Source organism: Petromyzon marinus, unplaced genomic scaffold, assembly GCF_048934315.1.
Source record: "Petromyzon marinus isolate PM22_M1 ecotype Great Lakes invasive population unplaced genomic scaffold, UKy_Petmar_22M1.pri1.0 PM_Scaffold_1, whole genome shotgun sequence".
Lineage (NCBI taxonomy): Eukaryota > Metazoa > Chordata > Hyperoartia > Petromyzontiformes > Petromyzontidae > Petromyzon > Petromyzon marinus.
Genome location: NW_027423057.1, coordinates 4,479,070 through 4,491,482, shown reverse-complemented (window position 1 = coordinate 4,491,482; position 12,413 = coordinate 4,479,070). Strand labels below are relative to the sequence as shown.

The 12,413-nt window shown below is 52.5% G+C and overlaps 1 long non-coding RNA gene across 1 annotated transcript; it reads left to right on the top strand.

Moving 5' to 3' along the window:
* Nucleotides 1-171: 171 nt before the first annotated feature.
* Nucleotides 172-12,141, top strand: LOC142922530 (uncharacterized). Its single transcript, XR_012940135.1, has 2 exons — nt 172-260; nt 11,949-12,141. It is a non-coding gene; the product is annotated as an uncharacterized LOC142922530 (long non-coding RNA).
* Nucleotides 12,142-12,413: the final 272 nt, after the last annotated feature.

Genomic DNA, 12,413 nt, shown 5'->3' with positions numbered 1-12,413 from the left:
CCACGTGACGTCACCGATGACGTTCAGTGCGAGGGAAGTGACCACGCCCACGCCAAGCCACGCCCACGCGGAGCCACGCCCCTGCCGAATGACGTGGTTAACGCGGCCACGCCCCCGGCAGCCGGGCGCCCCCAAATCTACAGCTTATACTTCCGCTTCCGGGTCGGGACGAGTGGAGGCGGTGGCGGGAAAATCTGAACCCTGTCTGGGCCTCCTCAAGGTCGACTCAGCCTGAAGATGCCCACACGGGGCTCTGTGTGGTGAGTCTGTGGGTCTCTGTGTGGTGAGTCTGTGGGTCTCTGTGTGGTGAGTCTGTGGGTCTCTGTGTGGTGAGTCTGTGGGTCTCTGTGTGGTGAGTCTGTGGGTCTCTGTGTGATGAGTCTGTGGGTCTCTGTGTGGTGAGTCTGTGGGTCTCTGTGTGGTGAGTCTGTGGGTCTCTGTGTGGTGAGTCTGTGGGTCTCTGTGTGGTGAGTCTGTGGGTCTCTGTGTGGTGAGTCTGTGGGTCTCTGTGTGGTGAGTCTGTGGGTGTCTGTGTGGTGAGTCTTTGGGTCTCTGTGTGGTGAGTCTGTGGGTCTCTGTGTGGTGAGTCTGTGGGTCTCTGTGTGGTGAGTCTGTGGGTCTCTGTGTGGTGAGTCTGTGGGTCTCTGTGTGGTGAGTCTGTGGGTCTCTGTGTGGTGAATCTGTGGGTCTCTGTGTGGTGAATCTGTGGGTCTCTGTGTGGTGAGTCTGTGGGTCTCTGTGTGGTGAATCTATGGGTCTCTGCGTGGTGAGTCTGTGGGTCTCTGCGTGGTGAGTCTGTGGGTCTCTGCGTGGTGAGTCTGTGGGTCTCTGTGTGGTGAGTCTGTGTGTCTCTGTGTGGTGAGTCTGTGTATCACTGTGTGGTGAGTCTGTGTATCACTGTGTGATGAGTCTGTGGTTATCTGTGTGGTGAGTCTGTGGGTCTCTGTGTGGTGAGTCTATGGGTCTCTGTGTGGTGAGTCTGTGGGTCTCTATGCGGTGAGTCTGTGGGTGTCTGTGTGGTGAGTCTGTGGGTCTCTGTGCGGTGAGTCTGTGGGTCTCTGTGTGGTGAGTCTGTGGGTCTCTGTGTGGTGAGTCTATGTGTCTCTGTGTGATGAGTCTATGTGTCTCTGTGTGATGAGTCTGTGGGTCTCTGTGTGGTGAGTCTGTGTGTCTCTGTGTGATGAGTCTTTGGGTCTCTGTGTGATGAGTCTGTGGGTCTCTGTGTGGTGAGACAGTGGGTCTCCGTGTGGTAAGTCTGTGGGTCTCTGTGTGGTGAGTCTATGGGTCTCTTTGTGATGAGTCTATGTGTTTCTGTGTGATGAGTCTGTGGGTCTCTGTGTGGTGAGTCTATGGGTCTCTGTGTGATGAGTCTATGTGTCTCTGTGTGATGAGTCTGTGGGTCTCTGTGTGGTGAGTCTGTGGGTCTCTGTGTGGTGAGTCTGTGGGTTTCTGTGGTGAGTCAGTGGGTCTCCGTGTGGTGAGTCTGTGGGTCTCTGTGTGGTGAGTCTATGGATCTCTGTGTGGTGAGTCTGTGGGTGTCTGTGTGGTGAGTCTGTAGGTCTCTGTGTGGTGAGTCTGTTGGTGTCTGTGTGTGGTGAGTCTGTGGGTCTCTGTGCGGTGAGTCTCTGGGTGTTTGTGGTGAGTCTATGGGTCTCTGTGTGGTGAGTCTGTGTGTCTCTGTGTGATGAGTCTGTGGGTCTCTGTGTGATGAGTCTGTGGGTCTCTGTGTGGTGAGTCCGTGGGTCTCTGTGTGGTGAGTCTATGGGTCTCTTTGTGATGAGTCTATGTGTCTCTGTGTGATGAGTCTGTGGGTCTCTGTGTGGTGAGTCCGTGGGTCTCTGTGTGGTGAGTCTGTGGGTCTCTGTGTGGTGAGTCTATGGGTCTCTTTGTGATGAGTCTATGTGTCTCTGTGTGGTGAGTCTGTGGGTCTCTGTGTGGTGAGTCCGTGGGTCTCTGTGTGGTGAGTCTGTGGGTCTCTGTGTGGTGAGTCTGTAGGTCTCTGTGTGGTGAGTCTGTGGGTCTCTGTGTGGTGAGTCTGTGGGTCTCTTTGTGGTGAGACTGTGGGTCTCTGTGTGGTGAGTCTATCGGTCTCTGTGTGGTGAGTCTGTGGGTCTCTGTGTGGTGAGTCTGTGGGTCTCTGTGTGGTGAGTCTGTGGGTCTCTGTGTGGTGAGTCTGTCTGTCTCTGTTTGATGAGTCTATGGGTCTCTGTGTGGTGAGTCTCTGGGTATCTGTGTGGTGAGTCTGTGGGTCTCTGTGTGGTGAGTCTGTGGGTCTCTGTGTGGTGAGTCTGTGGGTCTCTGTGTGGTGAGTCTGTGGGTCTCTGTGTGGTGAGCCTGTGGGTCTCTGTGTGGTGAGTCTGTGGGTCTCTGTGTGGTGAGTCCGTGGGTCTCTGTGTGGTGAGTCTGTGGGTCTCTGTGTGGTGAGTCTGTGGGTCTCTGTGTGGTGAGTCTGTGGGTCTCTGTGTGGTGAGTCTGTGGGTCTCTGTGTGGTGAGTCTGTGGGTCTCTGTGTGGTGAGTCTGTGGGTCTCTGTGTGGTGAGTCTGTGGGTCTCTGTGTGGTGAGACTGTGGGTCTCTGTGTGGTGAGTCTGTGGGTCTCTGTGTGGTGAGTCTGTGGGTCTCTGTGTGATGAGTCTGTGGGTTTCTGTGTGGTGAGTCTGTGGGTCTCTGTTGTGAGTCAGTGGGTCTCTGTGTGGTGAGTCTGTGGGTCTCTGTGTGGTGAGTCTGTGGGTGTCTGTGTGTGGTGAGTCTGTGGGTTTCTGTGCGGTGAGTCTCTGGGTGTTTGTGGTGAGTCTATGGGTCTCTGTGTGGTGAGTCTGTGGGTATCTGTGTGGTGAGTCTGTGGATCTCTGTGTGGTGAGTCTGTGTGTCTCTGTGTGATGAGTCTGTGGGTCTCTGTGTGATGAGTCTGTGGGTCTCTGTGTGGTGAGTCTGTGGGTCTCTGTGTGGTGAGTCTATGGGTCTCTGTGTGGTGAGTCTGTGGGTCTCTGTGTGGTGAGTCTGTGGGTCTCTGTGTGGTTAGTCTGTGGGTCTCTGTGTGGTGAGTCTGTGTGTCTCTGTGTGATGAGTCTATGGGTCTATGTGTGGTGAGTCTGTGTGTATCTGTGTGGTGAGTCTGTGGGTCTCTGTGTGGTGAGTCTGTGGGTCTCTGTGTGGTGAGTCTGTGGGTCTCTGTGTGATGAGTCTATGGGTCTCTGTGTGGTGAGTCTGTGGGACTCTGTGTGGTGAGTCTGTAGGTCTCTGTGTGGTGAGTCTGTGGGTCTCTGTGTGGTGAGTCTGTGGGTCTCTTTGTGGTGAGACTGTGGGTCTCTGTGTGGTGAGTCTATCGGTCTCTGTGTGGTGAGTCTGTGGGTCTCTGTGTGGTGAGTCTGTGGGTCTCTGTGTGGTGAGTCTGTGGGTCTCTGTGTGGTGAGTCTGTGTGTCTCTGTTTGATGAGTCTATGGGTCTCTGTGTGGTGAGTCTCTGGGTATCTGTGTGGTGAGTCTGTGGGTCTCTGTGTGGTGAGTCTGTGGGTCTCTGTGTGGTGAGTCTGTGGGTCTCTGTGTGGTGAGTCTGTGGGTCTCTGTGTGGTGAGTCTGTGGGTCTCTGTGTGGTAAGTCTGTGGGTCTCTGTGTGGTGAGTCTGTGGGTACTCTTTGGTTCTATTGGGTAAAGTCAAGTAGGTAAAAAAATAAAATAACAAAAATCACGACGTTTCGGCCACAACACAAGCGGCCTTCATCAGGTGAAGGGACGAGACTGTCTGGAGGACAGCGCTGGAGTGAAAAAAGCCACGCTCAGATCACGACCTTTAAGCTGTGTGAGAAGAAACAAAGCGCCTTGACAAAGGAATTGGCATATAATTTAGCATTGAAATGGCTGAGTGATTAGCTTGTGGCTGGTGACAGAAATGGCTATGTTAAAGTTAAAGCATACACATCCGCAAAGGCACCCCTTGACAAAGGAATTAGCATAGAATTTAGCAATGAAATAGCTAAGTTAAAGTATACACATCCGTAGAGGCACCTTTTGACAAAGGAATTAGCATAGAATTTAGCATTGAAATAGCTGAGTGATTAGCTTGTAACTGGTCGCAGAAATAGCTATGTTAAAGTCAGAGCATATACATTCACCGAGGCACCTAGTACAAATCAAACAGGAGAATTAAGCAACCATTGGAAAGATGTTCTAAATCGAACTAAACATTAAAGTAACTTCAATGGTACAGTATATTTTTCAAGTAGTGGTACCCCAAACTTTCGCAGCTCTTATAAATTCCCTTTTCACACCATCAATAGGTAAACTCCCCCCACGCGCCAAACGGCCAGTCCACCGGCACGTACACCATCTCTTTTCTATAATCGGCCAATCAAATGCTAATTTTTATGCTAATTTCTTTGTCAGGACACCTTGTTTGCTCGCACACAGCTTAAAGGTCCGCGGTCTGAGCATGGTTGTGTTTCGCTAAATTCTCCTGTTTGATTTGTACTAGGTGCCTCGGTGAATGTATATGCTCTGACTTTAACATAGCTATTTCTGAGTCCAGTTACAAGCTAATCACTCAGCTATTTCAATGCTAAATTCTATGCTAATTCCTTTGTCAAGGGGTGCCTCTGCGGATGTGTATACTTTAACTTAGCTATTTCAATGCTAAATTCTATGCTAATTCCTTTATCAAGGGGTGTCTTTGCGGATGTGTATGCTTTAACTTTAACATAGCCATTTCTGTGACCAGCCACAAGCTAATCACTCAGCCATTTCATTCCTTTGTCAAGGCGCTTTGTTTCTTCTCACACGGCTTAAAGGTCGTGATCTGAGCGTGGCTTTTTTCACTCCACCAGAACTCACACAGCCAGCCCCAAACACTGACCCAGAACTCATACGGCCTGCACCAAACACTCACCCAGAACTCACACAGCCACCCCCAACACTCATGCAGAACTCACACAGCCAGCCCCAAACACTCACCCAGAACTCACAAGGCCAGCACCAAACACTCACCCAGAACTCACTGTCACCCCCAAACACTCACCCAGAACTCACACAGCCACCCACAAACACTCACCCAGAACTCACACAGCCAGCCCCAAACCCTCACCCAGAACTCACACAGCAAGCACCAAACCATCACCCAGAACTCACACAGCCAGCCCCAAACACTCACCCAGCACTCACACAGCCAGCCCCAAGCCCTCACCCAGCACTCACACAGCCAGCCCCAAACACTCACCCAGAACTCACACAGCCAGCCCCAAACCCTCACCCAGAACTCACACAGCCAGCTCCAAACCCTCACCCAGCACTCACACAGCCAGCCCCAAACACTCACCCAGAACTCACACAGCCAGCCCCAAACACTCACCCAGAACTCACACAGTCAGCCCCAAACACTCACCCAGAACTCAAACAGCCAGCCCCAAACACTCACCCAGAACTCACACAGCCAGCCCCAAACACTCACCCAGAACTCACACAGCCAGCCCCAAACACTCATCCAGAACTCACACAGCCATCCCCAAACACTCACCCAGAACTCACTGCCACCCCCAAACACTCACCCAGAACTCACACAGCCACCCACAAACACTCACCCAGAACTCACACAGCCAGCCCCAAACCCTCACCCAGAACTCACACAGCAAGCACCAAACCATCACCCAGAACTCACACAGCCAGCCCCAAACACTCACCCAGCACTCACACAGCCAGCCCCAAGCCCTCACCCAGCACTCACACAGCCAGCCCCAAACACTCACCCAGAACTCACACAGCCACCCACAAACACTCACCCAGAACTCACACAGCCAGCCCCAAACCCTCACCCAGAACTCACACAGCAAGCACCAAACCATCACCCAGAACTCACACAGCCAGCCCCAAACCCTCACCCAGCACTCACACAGCCAGCCCCAAGCTCTCACCCAGCACTCACACAGCCAGCCCCAAACACTCACCCAGAACTCACACAGCCAGCCCCAAACCCTCACCCAAAACTTACACAGCCAGCTCCAAACCCTCACCCAGCACTCACACAGCCAGCCCCAAACAATCACCCAGAACTCACACAGCCAGCCCCAAACACTCACCCAGAACTCACACAGTCAGCCCCAAACACTCACCCAGAACTCAAACAGCCAGCCCCAAACACTCACCCAGAACTCACACAGCCAGCAGCAAACCCTCACCCAGAACTCACACAGCAAGCACCAAACCATCACCCAGAACTCACACAGCCAGCCCCAAACACTCACCCAGAACTCACACAGCCAGCCCCAAACCCTCACCCAGAACTCACACAGCCAGCTCCAAACCCTCACCCAGCACTCACACAGCCAGCCCCAAACACTCACCCAGAACTCACACAGCCAGCCCCAAACACTCACCCAGAACTCACACAGTCAGCCCCAAACACTCACCCAGAACTCAAACAGCCAGCCCCAAACACTCACCCAGAACTCACACAGCCAGCCCCAAACACTCACCCAGAACTCACACAGCCTGCCCCAAACACTCATCCAGAACTCACACAGCCATCCCCAAACACTCACCCAGAACTCACAAGGCCAGCACCAAACACTCACCCAGAACTCACTGCCACCCCCAAACACTCACCCAGAACTCACACAGCCACCCACAAACACTCACCCAGAACTCACACAGCCAGCCCCAAACCCTCACCCAGAACTCACACAGCAAGCACCAAACCATCACCCAGAACTCACACAGCCAGCCCCAAACACTCACCCAGCACTCACACAGCCAGCCCCAAGCCCTCACCCAGCACTCACACAGCCAGCCCCAAACACTCACCCAGAACTCACACAGCCACCCACAAACACTCACCCAGAACTCACACAGCCAGCCCCAAACCCTCACCCAGAACTCACACAGCAAGCACCAAACCATCACCCAGAACTCACACAGCCAGCCCCAAACCCTCACCCAGCACTCACACAGCCAGCCCCAAGCCCTCACCCAGCACTCACACAACCAGCCCCAAACACTCACCCAGAACTCACACAGCCAGCCCCAAACCCTCACCCAAAACTTACACAGCCAGCTCCAAACCCTCACCCAGCACTCACACAGCCAGCCCCAAACAATCACCCAGAACTCACACAGCCAGCCCCAAACACTCACCCAGAACTCACACAGTCAGCCCCAAACACTCACCCAGAACTCAAACAGCCAGCCCCAAACACTCACCCAGAACACACACAACCAGCAGCAAACCCTCACCCAGAACTCACACAGCAAGCACCAAACCATCACCCAGAACTCACACAGCCAGCCCCAAACACTCACCCAGAACTCACACAGCCAGCCCCAAACCCTCACCCAGAACTCACACAGCCAGCTCCAAACCCTCACCCAGCACTCACACAGCCAGCCCCAAACACTCACCCAGAACTCACACAGCCAGCCCCAAACACTCACCCAGAACTCACACAGTCAGCCCCAAACACTCACCCAGAACTCAAACAGCCAGCCCCAAACACTCACCCAGAACTCACACAGCCAGCCCCAAACACTCACCCAGAACTCACACAGCCTGCCCCAAACACTCATCCAGAACTCACACAACCATCCCCAAACACTCACCCAGAACTCACAAGGCCAGCACCAAACACTCACCCAGAACTCACTGCCACCCCCAAACACTCACCCAGAACTCACACAGCCACCCACAAACACTCACCCAGAACTCACACAGCCAGCCCCAAACCCTCACCCAGAACTCACACAGCAAGCACCAAACCATCACCCAGAACTCACACAGCCAGCCCCAAACACTCACCCAGCACTCACACAGCCAGCCCCAAGCCCTCACCCAGCACTCACACAGCCAGCCCCAAACACTCACCCAGAACTCACACAGCCAGCCCCAAACCCTCACCCAAAACTTACACAGCCAGCTCCAAACCCTCACCCAGCACTCACACAGCCAGCCCCAAACAATCACCCAGAACTCACACAGCCAGCCCCAAACACTCACCCAGAACTCACACAGTCAGCCCCAAACGCTCACCCAGAACTCAAACAGCCAGCCCCAAACACTCACCCAGAACTCACACAGCCAGCCCCAAACCCTCACGCAGAACTCACACAGCCAGCAGCAAACACTCACCCAGAACTCACACGGCCAGCCCCAAACACTCACCCAGAACTCACACAGCCAGCCCCAAACCCTCACGCAGAACTCACACAGCCAGCCCCAAACACTCATCCAGAAATCACACAGCCAGCCCCAAACACTCACCCAGAACTCACACAGCCAGCACCAAACACTCACCCAAAACTCACACAGCCAGCCCCAAGCACTCATCCAGAACTCACACAGCCAGCCCCAAACACTCACCCAGAACTCACACAGCCAGCACCAAACACTCCCCCAGAACTCACACAGCCAGCCCCAAACACTCACCCAGAACTCACACAGCCAGCCCCAAACACTCACCCAGAACTCACACGGCCAGCCCCAATCCCTCACCCAGAACTCACCCAGCCAGCCCCAAACACTAACCTATAACTCACACAGCCAGCCCCAAACACTCACCCAGAACTCACACAGCCAGCCCCAAACCCTCACCCAGAACTCACACAGCCAGCCCCAAACACTCACCCAGAACTCACACAGCCAGCCCCATACCCTCACGCAGAACTCACACAGCCAGCCCCAAACACTCATCCAGAACTCACACAGCCAGCCCCAAACACTCACCCAGAACTCACACAGCCAGCCCCAAACACTCACCCAGACCTCACACAGCCAGCCCTATACCCACCTAGCAATCAAACAGCCAGATAGTCTAATCTACAGCCCATACACCCAACTCGAATACAAACACCCATCCTCGTACACACCTTGCACACCCCCAACTCCTATACCCAGCCTCATACACACCTAGCAACATACGATCAGCCTCTTTGTCCGGTCCACATACCACCGACCACTCGCCCCAACACTCAGCGCACACAGCCTACCCAAACCTCCACATTATCTCAGAGCCAGGATCTCCAATACACAACCTTCTTCCTGCCCACATCCCACATTCCATGTATCTGGCCCCAGACTCTTCTTCCCCCTACATGCACATCACGCCCTACACCTTGTTGGTGGCAGAAGAAAAGTTAGTTTGTGGTGCAAAGCAGGGCCCTTGTGGTGCGGGACACCACGCTGCACAGTCCACAAGCTGCAAGACGGATTTATAGCGCTGATATGGCTCCCCACGTGGGTAATTAACGGTGTGCATATTCATTAATTATTCTTATTTTAGGGAGAATGGTGGGAGGAAGTGCATGGATTGATAATAAATGCTAGATTCCTTTGCCTATGCCCAAATCCATGGCATTCATTATACAGACAAAGATCACCCGTATAGCCTTAACAGACTGTTGGGGCAAGTGCTATAAGCAAGCACCTATGAAGGCCTGAACGGCACACGAGGGATGGGTGGCCAGCACCACGCCCGCCCGTCTTTATCTTGCCAGTGACGATATTTACACATCGCACCAGGTAAGAATTTGAGGTTCAGTCAACCTTAGCCTCATCACTTCTCACAACTTCCCTCCTTCCACATGCCCTGCCTTCCACACCGCGTTTGCTTTCCCGGGCAACAGGAAACTTCTCATCGCCCCTACCTTGTCTCTCACTCTATACAGGTATCCCTCGATTTACGAACGTTCAGTTTCACGAAATTTCGCGGATTCTTAAGTACTAGTGTTCGTCAGTCGGGTGTTCCTAAGGCGGGTATTCTTAAGTCGGGTGTTCGTAAGTCGAGGGCTGCCTGTAATTTTCATTTTACAGGTCCAGCTGATTTTTACCAGAAACCGATAACCTATGGCACTGGTAATGACCTATAACAACTGCTTATAGCCTCTAAACTAGATTAAAGAAACATCTGTGGTTCATGTGGTGGATGGAGCTGAACAGGGCCCGCTGGTGGAGGAGCGAGGCCAAGGGAAGGAGTGGGGACAGCCTCTGGAGAGAGAGGCAACAAGGAAAACACGTGTGTGAGTTATGGCGCAGATTATGAATCGGCTCACATAAGCCGGTGTGTTTTGGCAGCATTAATTTGAGTAGTTGCCAACGTACAGAGCCGAAAGATAACTCATTTTGACCGTATTAATCCAGCTGGCTATGGTATTAAATGTGAACTTTGTACGACGTATGAATTTTATCTCAGATTTTAAAAAAAAATAGAATCCAGTGCGTGACACAGGTAGGGTGTTTGATGGCAATCTGAAACACCCACCATAATCATCCATGGGGGTCTTTGGAATTGCACATTGCCTATGTTATGACTCTTGACCTAGATACAATAAAAAAGTCACGTGCTGCAGTGCAATGACTACTCAGAGAAAATTCGTAAATAAAAAACTGTGGTCTTAAAAGTATTTATTTTTTAATACGCGACATTTGGTCAATTGTTCTTCTTCATAGCACGTGAAGCCAACACGTGCGTCAACAACATTGCCGCAGCACCCCCTGCTGGACTAAACACGCTACTGTGCCGCGGAGACAATACGCATTAGACGGCCACAAGCGAGTGGTGTCAAGTGTGATCATGATGATTAACACATTCCTGCGGAGGGAGCTGGTAGGAACGTTGGGTTGCTCGGTCAATGGCCAGGGTCAACGGCGGCACCACGTGGTGTATTCCGCAAATATGCCCGACTGTGAGGGCGGGCACAAGCCGGCGTGAGTAGGTTAAACGTTGAGTTTTATAAGGGCACCACAGGGTGACCAGCCCCTCCCCACCCAGCCCCACCCCTCCCACCCCCCACCCAGCCCCACCCTCACCACCCTCCCCACTCAGCCCCTCCCCACCCTCCCCTCTCCACCCAGCCCCACCCCTCCTATTTTTTGATGCACGACGGATGGACGGACACAATAATCCCCTGTGGGCTGGTGTAACCAGGAGGTTCCTACCAGTATGAGGCTTGTTTACCCAGGAAAGCCTCACTGCAGGCGCGACACGTCCATGTAGGCTATCTAGGCGGTCGTCTAGGGAGCCAAGTTAAGTGGGGTGCCAAATTCGAGGAAAAAAAATAATTTCTCAACATTTCTGACAATTGATTGATTGGACAGACGGACAAATCGAATAAATATGCCTCTTTAAAAACCATTAAACGGAAAATAGGGGCAAAATGTTTCCCAGTTTACCAAAAAACTCAGCCTCGATCTGCCCCTGGGGTTTGGGGGGCGCCGATTGCTGGCAACAGCGGGTCCAGGGCCACCGCTGCCTCACTGAGTGAGTCTCGTGGCTCTTTTTCAGGAGGGTCCTGCCAGTTTTCATAGTAGGGGGTGGCTATCTATAATCCCAATTGAGTAATGTGTGCTGTATATCAGAATCTATTACAGTACAGTATACCATTTTGCGTGAAAACTCGGACCCATTATCTTGAAGTTATCGGGGGTGGGGCGTCTTTGCTTATTAGCATCTTTAGTATCTTGCGATTCACCAACGTTGGTTGGGGCAAGCCTGACTGCTGATGAGACGCTGAATGTCTAATCGAGCCCATAGCTTGCTTTGTATTGAACTAATACTGCTGATATTATGCACTCCACGAAGACCTTGGGGCCGATGGGATAAAAAAAACATTGATTTTTTTGTTTTATGCGATGAGACAGATACAGGATTGTGAATGAGACGTGTTTTTTGTCAATGTTATGGACGAATAGGTGAGAATGGTGTGAGTTTGTGTGCGAGTGAATGGCAAATGCCTGGAATGTGTGGTTCGGATCAGGTGAGTGGTGCGTGGTGGTTGATGAGTATATCATGTGTGTGCCAGGTGAATGATATCTGGTGAGTGGTGAGTGCCCGCATGGTGAGCGGTGTCTGGCGATGGGTCAGTTGTCATGCATGTGAGGTCACGCCACCTTATCCGTCCTCTAGTGTGTGTGTCAATAATAACAATGTCAACTTGCAACACGCCGCTACCGCACATCACTCGCTCGCTCTCGCAGAGAGGACAACGACTCGGAGGCGCGAGGAGGAACCACAGATGAGCGGGAAGGCAGCAGCCAGGCGACGAGTCGGCGCCAACGATTGCCCAAGCTCTGCGGTCCTCTACAGTTTGAGGTGGTGTGGGCCAATTAATGTGGGAGGAAACCGGAACACCTGAAGAATAACCAAATAAAAAAATGTTCACCACGTGAAGCTCACTCAGCTATACAGCTCTTTTTTGCAGAAACGACCTGGCCTCAAATGATAGCTCAACGAAGTGGCTTATCTTGTGGAAATTTACAGCAGTCAAATACTCAAAACGCTCGTTTATTCTGTATCTGCGGAGGTAAAAACCGGAGGACCCGGAAAAAATCCACGCGACCACGGGGAGACAGAGACATGCAAACTCCAAATATACAGCAGGCGTCTGGGTCGGGATCGAATCCATGACCTGTATACCAGGCGAGGTAGTTAACATCTCACCA